Below are 13,714 nucleotides of genomic sequence, written 5' to 3' on the forward strand. Positions count from 1 at the left end.
CTCACATAGGTTTGTCTATAATAGCAAAAGGATGGAAACTGTTCAAGTGTCCATCAATAAGGAAATAGATTTTTTTTTCAAAAGGTATTTAACACCCTCTATTAGTTTGCAGGGGCTGCCAAAACAAAATAATACAGACTGGGTGTCTTAAACAAAAGAAATTTATTTTCTTACAGTTCTAGAGGCTAGAAATCCAAGATCAAGGTTATTAGCAAGTTTGTTTTTCCTGAGGCCTCTGTCCTTGACTTGCAGATGGCTGCTTTCTTTGCTATTACATTTTGTACTATATGAAAACATTGTTTTTTGTAAAGTTACAAAATAGAATAAACTCAACTCATCCAAAAATACTATCAATTGTGAAAAGCAATAGATCATCTGAAATCTACATCTCCCTCCTCTAAATCCTAAAAGATTAATGCATTATCATTACAGATACTTCTTTTAGTTATATGACTAAGACAAAAAAGGGAAGACATACATATTAGGAATGACCATATGTAGAGAAAAGAAAAAAATTCCTCAGAACATTTCGAAATATAGAATAAAATATTTAGAAAAACATGATTAACTGAAATTTACTTAAGAAAAAGTAGAAAACTTGACCATAAACTAAAGAAAATAAAAAATTCATCAAAGATCATCATCTCTCTCCAAAGAAGACTCATACTGAGATGGTTCTGTAGGTATTAATGCTATTTTAAAAGGTACATTTCTATTAGAAATAAAGGAAGAAGCACCACTAAAAAGAGACACCAGAACACTGACACCCCATCTGACTGTGGGGCCTCTCATTCTGCCTTCATGTGGTTCACGTGGCCTCCTCACTGGATCTGGGGGCCTATGACTGTATTAATTGACTGGATTTGGCAGAAGTGGTACTAGTTCAGTACTAGGCCTAGCCCTTCAGAAAACTAGCAGTGGGACTTCCCTCGTGGCACAGTGGTTAAGAATCCACCTGCCAATGCAGAGGACACAGGTTTGAGCCCTGGTCCAGGAAGATCCCACATGCCGTGGAGCAAATAAGCCTGTGTGCCACAACTACTGAGCCTGTGCTCTAGAGCCCGTGAGCCACAACTATGAGCCCACATGCCACAACTACTGAAGCCCGCATGCCTAGAGCCCGTGCTCCACAACAAGAGAAGCCACCGCAATGAGAAGCCTGCACACCGCAACGAAGAGTAGCCCCTGCTCGCCACAACGAGAGAAAGGCCACACGCAGTAACGAAGATCCAACACAGCCAAAAAAATAAAAAAATGTTTTAAACAATAAAAAAAATTTAAAAAGAAAGAAAACTAGCAGCACCCACATCCACCCTCTTAACCCTGCAGGAGTCCTAAGCTGCCAGGTGAGAAGCCCAGCCAGCTTGCTGGAGAGAACCACGGGAGAGGCCCACATGGAGACCAGAGGCCAAGCCATCCCAGCCAGGCCACCACCTGAATGCAACTTCATCAGGGACCCCAAGCAAGATCTGCAGAACCTCCCAGCTGAGGCCAGTCAACCCACAGAACTGGGAGAGCTAATAAAATGGTGTCATTTAAAGCCACTGTGTTCAGATGGCTGTTTCATAGGAACAGATTATTGAAAACACTGACGAAGTATAGACACATATGTGAAGACACACACGTTTCCCTCTTCCCAAACACTATAAACCAGCATCACTCACAGTTGCAAAATTCCACAATAAAATAACACCAAATCAAATCTTGCAGTTCACTGAATGGTTAACACACCACAGCCAAGAATGTTAAAAATGGAATGCAAGATAGTTCAACAATAAAATTCTATATATGTAATTCATAAACTTTAGGGAGTTAAGTGAGAAACCATATATGATCATCACTCAAGTTCCCAAAGTGTACTCGGAAGAATCATGTTTGTTACCTACCACTGTTTTGTTTTATTATGGTATTAAATTTATTTTGAGGTTTCAAGTTGCACTGGCCACAAGTTTTGGTAGTTTTCCTGGAGAAGTATGGGATAGAGAGATTAAGAAGACTGTGGCATTCCAGTCAAGTCAGGAAAAAGATAAGTTGTTAGCTATTACCAGCAGTAGTCAACATTTTCCTGACAGTTCTAGACAACAAAATCAATGTGAAAAAGAAATGAGTTTATATAGGAATGTGGCCAAATCATCATAATTTACAGCTTTTTTATATGTATCAGCCAAAACCAATCAGAAAATATAATCGAAAAGAGGATTCCTTTCATATTAGAAACAAAAACTGGAAGGTAATTGGGAAAACACTAAAAAGAAATGGGCTTGCACTTATATCCGTAACCAGTTAACAGTGGACACACTGGATGGTGGTACTCATTTTTTACACTGTATTTTTTTTTAACCTTTTTAACTGTGCATATATTACCTCTATAATAAGAAAAAAAAACATATATTTTAAAATTCTAGCCACAAGTCTAGAGCCAGTCAACATAAATCAATAAAACCTACAAAATTTTAACTTTTCAACAAGCATACATTCACTTCAAATAAGGAATATACTTATTATATTCTGGGAATTAAACAGAAAAGTACAACATATATCAATAATTTATGTACAGGAATGATGCTGGGCTGGCAACAGGGCAATGGCCTTCACTGCTGTCTATCCTCACGGCTGATTCACATGGAATCTAGGATCACCTGCACGTGGTTCCACATGCTTGGAAGAGCAAAATGCAAGGGAAGGAAGTGACCACTGATGGACAGTTAAAACATCATCCATCCCATTCACTAGGGAAATATTCCATATTGTTTATTGGCAGAGATTCAGATGAAAATCTGATGTGGCTACGAACCTATGGGAGGAATTATTTTTAAAAATGAGGGAATTCCCTGGCAGTACAGTGGTTAGGATTCTGTGCTTTCACTGCTGAGGGCGTGGGTTCAGTCCCTGGTCGGGAAACTAAGATCCCGCAAGCCGAGTGGCACGGCCATAAAAATACATAAACAAAAACAGTCTGTCAAGGGCTGCCTACTGACCTAGGTACGTGTGTTGTGAAAATATGCAGATCCACACCCTAGGTAGAGCCTCTCTATAGCTTGATTTCTTGAGTATAATTCTGGCCAGAAACATTCTCCTGTTTAAGAAATAAACTGCACAGAGAGTGTCAGGTACTGGGTTTATCTGGATTTTAAATTTGAATGCCTCTGAGATTACAGCCCAGCATCATTCCTGTACGTAAATTACTGATATATGTTGTGCTTTTCTGTTTAATTCCCAGAATAAAATAGTAAGTATATTCCTTATTTGAAGTGAATGTATACTAGTTGAAAAGTTAAAATTTTGTGGGTTTTATTGATTTATGTTGACTGGCTCTAGTCACTGGTCATGGAGGGGACTGGTGCGGAAAGGCCACTGACCACCAGGCAAGACCACTCTGTGCCTCTCCAATGTCTACCATTTTCAGTTTATCAGGCAACAGAAACTGCGCTCCACTTAGTTGACCAGCTCTTCATGTGACTTTCTGGTCATTGGGACTGTTGGGGGGAAACTGCACAAAGTTCCTTTCCTAGCCCCAATTCCAGTTTCCCTTTCCAAAGGGGAGATCCTGGTGCTCACCCCACAGGCTCGCAGACAGGCATGAGCCAGATCAGCCACCACTGCTGGAAAAGGGCAAAATCCATTGTGTCCTTCCTTTCTTCCTAAACAGCCAGGTGATAAGTTAACATGTTATTAAACATTAAATACGCTGAAAATTTTATAGGCCATCAGCTCCACCTGCCCACGTGATTTGGAAACATGAATTGCAGAAATTCAGCTCCCCGGCTTGCACAATGCACACTTCCAGCAACACGAGATGCACCAGGACCCCCTATCTCCCTATGCAGCCAGGTGAAACTTCCTCATTGTTTAAAGGAGATTAAAATGTAATATTGATAATTTACTTTCATTAAACAAAAACACACTATAGTATTGTGGGAACTGTATACAGTATTTTGGGAATTGTATACAGTATTTTGGGAATTGTAGGAATGTTGGGATTACAGATACAACTTACCACACAAAGGGGAGAATCCTGTACAATAGAAAAATAAACCACTTCCACCTTGTGAGCACAGAACGAGAAGATGGCGGTGTATGAACTAGGAAGCACTCTCTTCAGGCACAGAATCTGCTAGAGCCTTGATCTTGGACTTCCCTCTAGAACTGTGGACAGCAGATTGGATATGTGGGGTCTCTGTACAGCAAGAATTCAAACTCTCTATTGAGAACTGATGCTTCAAAATGCAAGCATACAACACAGATTCAAAAATATGTTTACCATGGAAGGTTATAGAATTATATTTGGAAATTAAATAAAAGAGAAACTCAGGTTCAAATGAAAAAAAAGAAAAAGAAAAAGCAACCATACTCCTTGGCCAAGCATTCCTGGTTAAAGAAAGTCTAAATTTTAAAACCAAAAAGTGGTGGGCCTGGGGGAGGTGGAGAGGGAGGTGGAGAAGCGTCCTTGGTTGGGTCCAGCCTCGAACGGGGGAAGGCTTGGCAGCCATCTGGCGCGAGGTCACGATAGCACGTGCTCCAGAACGCCTTGTCTAATCAGCTGCTCGCACTTCCACCGAGGTAGAAAGTGCTGAGGGAAGAGGGGGAGGAAGAAAAGGGAATGAAAAGAATGTTAAATTACACGATGCATCATTAAAAAGCAGCAACGCATTATACATATATATTTCAAACTCCACCAGCTAAGTAGTTAAAAGCTAAACTTAAGTATTTTTGCTATTTTAATCAACTGAAACGGATGTCACCTAGAGCTGTACTGAAGTCTGAATTTTATAAACAAATTCACGTTTTGCTTAAGTTAAATGTAACTAAAGAGTTTTGAATTCTAGTAGGTATTTTCCTTCCTGTTTGCATTTTAAAATCTACGCACAGAAAACCCAGGTAGGTGAGATTTGGGGCGCTGGATCACAAGTGGTGCAGCGACAGCTCATTAGGAAGGCACACGGAAGGAGTGTCTTCTCCACTAAACCTCTTCTAGGATCTGAGTCTGAACAGTCATTCTTCTACTAACAGTGCAACTCTTCTCCCATACTTTCCAAGGATTAAAAGTCATGGTAACCTATGACATGGGTGCTGGTCACACGCTGTGTGTGAGGATGCCAGTGCCTGGCTAAGGCTCATCCTCAACGTCTCCTGAGAGGACACTGCTCTCGTCCTGAGGTGGAAAGGAGTCTCCTTGTCCGATTCCCTCTCAAAACACCAGGGCTTAAAACAAAAGTGAACATTTACTAAACTCTGGAGCGGGGAGGTGCTGGAGGTGAGGCAGGAAGACTTTCCAAGCTCACAAGTGACCAAAGAAATCTCAAAGACGAGACAGAGATACTTGGGTAAAAACAAGAAACAGTACATCAGAAAGTGCAGTGTAGATAACCCTAGAAAGTAACTGAAGGAGAGAGTGTGCAAAGTATTCAAGGAAGCGGATGCCACTTCAGTTCACCTGACCGTCCTCCACAAACTCAAAGGCCTCAGGTGAGACCCATGACCAAAGAAACTCCTCCAAACCAGTCATGAAGACCCATGGGCCAAGGACTGTTGTCTAACTTAATGGAATTTTTAAAAAGCCTTAAGAATATAAAATGTAAAAAAAATAAAAAATAAAGAGAGAGAAAAAACTATAGAGTTGCTCATTTAACAATTATTCCAATATCTACTAAAAAGAGGGAGTTCTGATTTCTGGACAACCAGAGAAGCATGCTTGCCATAGAGTCAATAATAAAGGAATGTACAGTAGGAAAATGTTTCCCTATTAATATTTTACATTATGTGGGTGATCTACACTACAGATTTTATAGAAAACTGGTTTCAGATGTGCTCAGACATTTTAGAAGCCCCTTAATATCAATTACAGTAGATTATGCTTTTAAGTTTCCCCATTTTTATAGGGTGATACTGAGAGACAAAGGCTCATTAAGAGGAAGGCTTCTGAATGCGCCACACAGTAAACAGCAATCGTCTAACAGCAGCAGACGGAGGAGGGACTGGGTTTCGGCTGCCCTGGCCCCACCCAGGCCCTCCCTGCTGAGGAGTCTTAGCACACTTGGTGGGAAGACTGGTCACAAAGCTGGAGAAAGAAATTCAACCAGGGGACAGTGTTTGGGGTGAAGTGCATTTTCTCAGATCTTGCTTTATGAGGCTAGCTTTGTTCTTGTGAACCCAGAGCTTCACCATCTATTTTCTATTCATTAGTATCCTTGGAAGGGAAACTTTTGCCTTAACAACCAAAGATTTTAGGGTACCCTGAAAATCTGTCTTTAATAATTCCAACTTTTGTTTCAGGAAACTAAAACTCCAAGGGTACTAGTAAAATAAGAGACCAACTCACCCTCCCTTAGGGAAATGAGCTAAGAACCACATAACCAGAACCATTCTTCGGCTCAACAGAATAAACAGAAGTCAACAAAAGTGACTAGGGTCATTAAATACCGACCGTCTCATAACAAGATGGCAGGCAACAAAGGAAAGAGTGGTTTTTACTAGTTCACCTTTCCTCCTATGCTAATATGACTACAGAAAATAGAGATAGGATAAAATAAATTTAGCTAATGTGAATTCATCTAATGTGAACTTGAAGATTTCTAAGGAAACAATAAATTGAGATTCTTCGTAAGGAAAAATTTAGTGAGTTACAATTTCAGTCTTTCCTTATTAACTTCTATTATGTTTATATATTAAATACTTAGAAATTTTTTGATCCATATCACTATTTGTTAACTAAAGAACTAAGATTTAAAAGGTGAAGAAGTATAGGCTGAAAACTAGTGCTTAGCACCTTTTTAATAAATAATAATTTGAAGAAAGGAGCTAAATGCAACAACTTAATAGCCCCTTAACTAGAATAAGACCCACTGTGGCAACTTCCCAGGGAAATGCTTAGTATTAAATTCAAGCAATACCCTAGTAAATTATAGCTAATGCTTGAGCATGGGTTTCAACTGCATGACTCCACTCAAATATGCAGATATATATATACACACACACATATATAAAACCTGTATTGTCATTTTACAGATCTTTAAACTGACTAAGTATGGGGAAAAGTTTGTGTTCGATTAGAGATCACAAAAGGTGGGATCAAAAGAACTAGGGCTTGGGTCCTAATTCTATTCAAACGGTTTTAGCTTCCGGCCTTTGGGTGAGTCATTTATCCATCCCTTTGTTTTTGAGGCAGAGATAGAAGTACTCAGATTTCCGACTGTGTGGGGAGAGGGGAGTCTGTAGGCACCCCTAATCCCTGTGCATTGTTCAAGGGTCAACTGTAATTAACCCCTTCTTACTATATGCAACGTTTGCTTCACGTCTTTACATTTAGAAAAAGGACAAAAGAGTATTTTATAATAAACATAATTCCTACAATACAAATGATCATCACAAGGTGATACTTACTTTGCTACTGATTCCAACATTTTCGTCATTCAACACTCTTACAAAATTTAAAGTATCTTAAGACAATAAATACCTGGCTATTTTTTTTTAATAGGACTGAAGTACCATCATCAACTTCAAATTCTCCATAGTCTTTTAGACACCGCACCTGAAAAGAAAAACTGATGTCTTATCTAAATTACTTTATAATATGTAGAAACCATAAAGTAGATGGGGATTTATATATACCCATATGAAAAGTATTAGGCTTTCTCTTTATTTCTTCTCTGTGTACTTAGGCCTAGTACTCCTTCCTGTGGTATTCTAGTGGTTCTAATTGTCCTGTTTTGATGGGGAGGAAGAAAAATGGCAAATCTCCGAATATATGTGTACGTCAGCACTGACAGCAAGGAAACCTAAGGAGCTGCCAAAAAGAGACAACGTCACTGGATTGTTTTCCCTCTGCAAATTGTGAAAAATCAAGCAGTTGAAAACACATCTACAGGGACTTCCCTGGTGGTCCAGTGATAAAGAATCCGCCTTACAATGCATGGGACGCAGGTTCAATCCCTGGTCAGGGAACGAAGATCCCACATGCCATAGAGCAACTAAGCCCATGCAACTAAGCCTGTGCACCATAACTACTGAGCTTGCGCACCTCAACTAGAGCCCACGTGCCGCAAACTACAGAGCCCACGCACCCTGGAACCCTCGTGCCACAACTACAGAGCCCACATACCCTGGAGCCCATGCACCACAACCAGAGAAGAGAAAACCCGCACGTCACAACTACAGAGAAGCCCGCGCACCACAACGAAAGATCCCTCATGCCTCAAAGAAGATCCCACGTGCCACAACTAAGACCTGATGCAGACAAAAATAAAATTAAAAAAAAAACCCAAAAAACCCCCCATATCTACAAAGAAAAGAGAACGTTTTAGATCTACCCCAACCTGCCTCTTACGGATTCCTCCCATAAAGTATCAATATCTGAGAATAGGACATAAGTCTACAAGATTTGTTTTACAGATTCTGCCAATCTCCTTTGATTGATTGATTCAGACTCTTTCCCAGTATTACTTAGAAGCACACTAGGAAAGAAAAGATACAGACTCATGCTACAGGAATCAGGAGAGGGTCTTAGTTGGAAGGTGGGAGGGGTAAGGAGCCTGATAACCACTTCTGCAACTGCAAAGAAGGAACATTCAAAGGCAGCCCCAGAAATCTCAGACCTGGCTCAGCTTCAAGTGCTGCCACAGGAAGGCGGGCGGGCATTTTCATCTCCTATGAGAGTTCAGACCTCAGTTTATTCTCCAGAGTACTAGCACTGGTGTTAGCAAAGCCAACTCCAATGGCAAGTCTCAGATTCCTACTTTTCCTGGATAATTTCATGTCCTGTGATTCCTCTGCAATCCTACCATGACTCCCAAAGGCATTTTAAGTTGGTTTGAGAAATACAAGAAAAATCCCCCCCACCACCAGCATTTTGCTTCTTTAAATAGACTTTTATTGTGGAAAATCTCAAACACATTGAAAAGTAAAAAGGCTAATAAACTCAATGTCCCACCAACTGGCTTCAACAACTATCAGCATGTGGCCAATCTTGTTCCCTCGCCCACTTCTGGGTTATTTTGAAGCGAAACCTAGACATCATTTCATTTAATCTATAATTATTTTAGTGCTTATTTCTATAAATAAGATTTTTTTAAAAAAAAATCCCAATACAATTATCACATCTTATTAATAATTTTTTAATATTATGAAATACCCAGTTAGAATCCAAATTTCCCCATTTTGTCTCATGAATTTATTCTTAAAGTTGCCATGCTCAAATGAGAGTCAAACGAGAGCTACACATTACACATTTCTGATATGTCTCTAAGTCTCCTTTAATCTACAGGGTTCTCCCCCTTCCCCTTCCCCTTGGCAACTTGTTTGTTAAAGAAACTGGGAAGTTTGGTAGTTTCCCAAAAAATAGATTCTGTTGTGGACTCCTGTGGGGTCATTTAACATGTTCCCCCATCCCTGAATATCCTATAAACTGGAAATTAGGTGTAGGGGCTGGATCAGATCAGGTTTAGTTTTCTGGCAAATGGTGTTATGATGTTGTGAAGCACAAAATGTCTGGTGTCCCTTTTTGTTTTTTGGGTTTTTTTTTTTTTGGCTGTGTTGGGTCTTCATTGCTGCGTGTGGGCTTTCTCTAGTTGCAGCGAGCGGAGGCTACTCTTAGTTGCAGTGCATGGGCTTCTCATTGCAGTGGCTTCTCTTGTTGCAGAGCACAGGCTCTAGGAGTGCGGGCTTCAGTAGTTGCAGCACACGGGCTCAGTAGTTGTGGCACACAGGCCCTAGAGCACGCAGGCTTCAGTAGTTGCAGCATGTGGTCTCAGTAGTTGTGGCGTGTGGGCTCTAGAGTGCAGGCTCAGTAGCTGTGGCGCATGGGCTTAGCTGCTCTACAGCATGTGGGATCTTCCTGGACCAGGGATCAAACCTGTGTCATCTGCATTGGCAGGCGGATTCTTAACCACTGCGCCACCAGGGAAATCCTGGTGTCCCTTTTTGGATGTTAAGATTGATCAATGGGCCTAGGTGCTATCCATACCCATCCACTACTAAGGTCTCTCTTAAGCTTTTCACCTAATGCTTTAGCAGCTACTTGCCTCCATGCATTAGGGCTACAAAACGGCATTAATCTAGTTTTTTTATTCCTGCTGCATTTATTAGCTGGAATTCTTCTATAAAAAAGAGATTTCCCTCGTAAACAATTTGGCTACCCTGAGATAGAATTTGTGCAGTAACGGCAGATAGATGCTTGACTCCATTCTTTCATTTACCATTTTCCAAAATGAGTTTCCTCCTTCATATTCTCCAAGGAGCCCCAAAGAGGTTTCAGTTTTAAAACTGTTATTGTTAGGTGTCATTATCATTCATGCTTCTAACGCAACTGATGTGATGCAATTCACTGCAGTTTATCATTTTGATGCTCAGATTGTCCTTTCTTTGGCTAATGCGAGCTCCTTCGAATCAGCTCCCAAGTCTTTTCAGCACTCCCCTCGTAGTCCTTGATACTTTCTTTGCTTTCCATGCTCAGCTTGTACATCTTTAATCTATCTGAGACCTGGAATCAGCCATTTTCCCCCCAAGAGTCCTGGTTTCCTTTCACGGGAAATGGCATATAGACTCAAGAATGTGAGGCTTCCCTGGTGGCGCAGTGGTTGAGAATCCGCCTGCCAATGCAGGGGACACGGGTTCAAGCCCTGGTCTGGGAAGATCTCACATGCTGCAGAGCAACTAGGCCCGTGAGCCACAACTACTGAGCCTGCGCGTCTGGAGCCTGTGCTCCGCAACAAGAGAGGCCGCGATAGTGAGAGGCCCGCTCACCGCGATGAAGAGTGGCCCCGCACTAGAGAAAGCCCTCGCACAGAAACGAAGACCCAACACAGCCAAAAATAAATATAAAAATAAATAAAAATAAATTAAAAAATAAAAAGATAGGCCTAGAGCTAGAGAAATTCTCTTTAAAAAAAAAAATGAATGTGGATGCTCATGGCTACTGGGTTGGTCCTTGTTTCTAGGCCTTTTCAGTGGACAGAGCTAAGAAATACTTCTTTAGAAGAGATGATTCAACATGAGTCCATGCTATTACTTTTTTGCTCTATTCTTCAATATATAAACTGTTTATTATTTAAAGAATATTATATTATTCTTAGGAATATTATTACTAATAACATTATTATGAATAATATGATTACTAAAAACAGGTTAAGATTTCTTTGTAATTCTTTTCATCCTTAGTATGTACCCACTAGGGAAATACAATCAATCTCTGTGTTTTCAAGTAATTTAAATAACCCCAGTTTGACTAATCTACCAACATGAAACACAGGTTCATTTGTTTCATTTTGTTTTCAAAATGTGTACGTTGGTTTTCCACTTTGATTTCATTTTGTTTTAACAATATGTAAAATATTTACATGGTTCCAAAGTTAAAACTTTTAAAACAGGTACAGTCAGAAAATTTTGGCTGTTCCATCCTATTCCTGCCACCACCTACAGGTAAAATTTTGGTTTGAGTTTGTTTCCTTTCTTTTTTGTGCTTTGCTTTATTGTGCTTCTCAGATATTGCATTTTTTACAAATCGAAGGTTTGTGGCAACGCTGCATTGTCAGATGATGGTTAGCATTATAATGCTAATGCATATTCAACAGACTACAGTATAGTGTATACATAACTTTTATATGTACTGGGAAACCAAAACATTTCGTGACTCACTTTATTGAATATGCACTTTATTGTGGGTCTTAAACCAAACCCATGATATCTCCAAGGTGTGCCTGTATAAACTAATATATATTCATATACCCCTTTTCTTTTCTTTTTTTTTTAACATCTTTATTGGAGTATAATTGCTTTACAATGGTGTGTTTGTTTCTGCTTTATAACAAAGTGAATCAGCTATACATATACATATATCCCCACATCTCTTCCCTCTTGCGTCTCCCTCCCTCCCACCCTCCCTATCCCACCCCTCTAGGTGGTCACAAAGCACGGAGTTGACCTCCCTGTGCTATGCAGCTGCTTCCCACTAGCTATCGATTTTACATTTGGTAGTGTATATATGTCCATGCCACTCTCTCACTTTGTCCCAGCTTACCCTTCCCCCTCCCCGTGTCCTCAAGTCCATTCTCTAGAAGGTCTGTGTCTTTTTTCCCATCCTGCCCCTAGGTTCTTCATAACCATTTTTTTTTAGATTCCATATATATGTGTTAGCATATGGCATTTGTTTTTCTCTTTCTGACTTCCTTCACTCTGTATGACAGACTCTAGGTCCATCCACCTCACTACAAATAACTCCATTTCGTTTCTTTTTATGGCTGAGTAATATTCCATTATATATATGTGCCACATCTTCTTTATCCATTCATCTGTCGATGGACACTTAAGTTGCTTCCATGTCCTGGCTGTTGTAAATAGAGCTGCAATGAACATTGTGGTACATGACTCTTTTTGAATTAAGGTTTTCTCAGGGGATATGCCCAGTAGTGGGATTGCTGGGTCGTATGGTAGTTCTATTTTTAGTTTTTTAAGGAACCTCCATACTGTTCTCCATAGTGGCTGTATCCATTTACATTCCCACCAACAGTGCAAGAGGGTTCCCTTTTCTCCACACCCTCTCCAGCATTTGTTGTTTGTAGATTTTCTGATGATGCCCATTCTAACTGCTGTAAGGTGACACCTCATTGTAGTTTTGATTTGCATTTCTCTAATGATTAGTGATGTTGAGCATCCTTCTTCCTCCATTTCTTAACCTTTCATTACTTCCGACTTCTTTTCTGTCTATGGCACATTCTGCCAGTGAGTTTTTCTTTTGACATTGACTTTTTATTTTCCAAAATTCTGTTTAGTTAGTCCTGTCTGATCATTTTTGATAGCTTCTTGTTGCTTGTCCTCTTTTAATTTCCATCTTTTAGTTAAGTAAACATTTCATAACATTTTTCCTTAGTTTGTGTCTGATAATTCCGGTATCTGAGGTTCCTACAGGATCTAATTCTGTTGTTCTGGCTTCTTCTGACTCTCAGAGGTGGTCCTTTTCCACGTATATTGTGGTGATCTTTAATTGTGAGCTCATGTTTGCATGATGTTTATCTCTGGGAATCCTGGGAGCTGTAGTAGAGGGTGCTCCCTGCAGAAAGGATGTGTTTTGCTTTTGCCAAGAGTTGGGAGCCTCTTAATCTGAGACCACTTTAACCTCTTCCAGGGAACTGGCCCAGTGCATGTATCCAAGGTGTGGTTTCTCCACACTGGTGTAGGTGCTGGCCTCAGGGTAACCCCACGTTTGTGTTGCTTAATGCTCATGGCTTTGGTTTCAGCTTCTGGGGTTGTTTTGTTTGGGGACCCCTGGAGGTTTCCATTACCTTCTGTGAGGACATCACACACTAGATGATCAGCTTTGCTCTGGTTATTTGGTGAGTGTGCGCGGCTGGGGTGGAGCAACTGCCGTCTTATTTGAGGTCCAGGAAGCTGGCGGCAGAATCCCCTGCCAACCACATACACACACACACCTGCCTTGAATCAATTTGTTTTCCATCCTGGAGCCGGAATGACAGTTCAAAACACAGACCTCATTTGTGTCACTCCCCTGCTTGAAACCCTTTGCTGCTTTTAAAATTCCGTTGACTTCTATGTCTTTATTTTTCTCTCTAGTTCCTCATGAGGAAAAATGAAGTGGTACTTATGCTTATGAAGGAGATCCTTATGCTTGACATTATAAGAATAATACATAAACATATGAGGTCATGTGGCTTTGAGTACTTTTAGATTGAAAAGAAGCTAATGCCAGGTAGAGACCTGTTTAGGG

This window comes from Balaenoptera borealis (genome assembly GCF_965194805.1).
Source record: "Balaenoptera borealis genome assembly, chromosome: 16".
NCBI classification, from domain to species: Eukaryota; Metazoa; Chordata; class Mammalia; order Artiodactyla; family Balaenopteridae; genus Balaenoptera; species Balaenoptera borealis.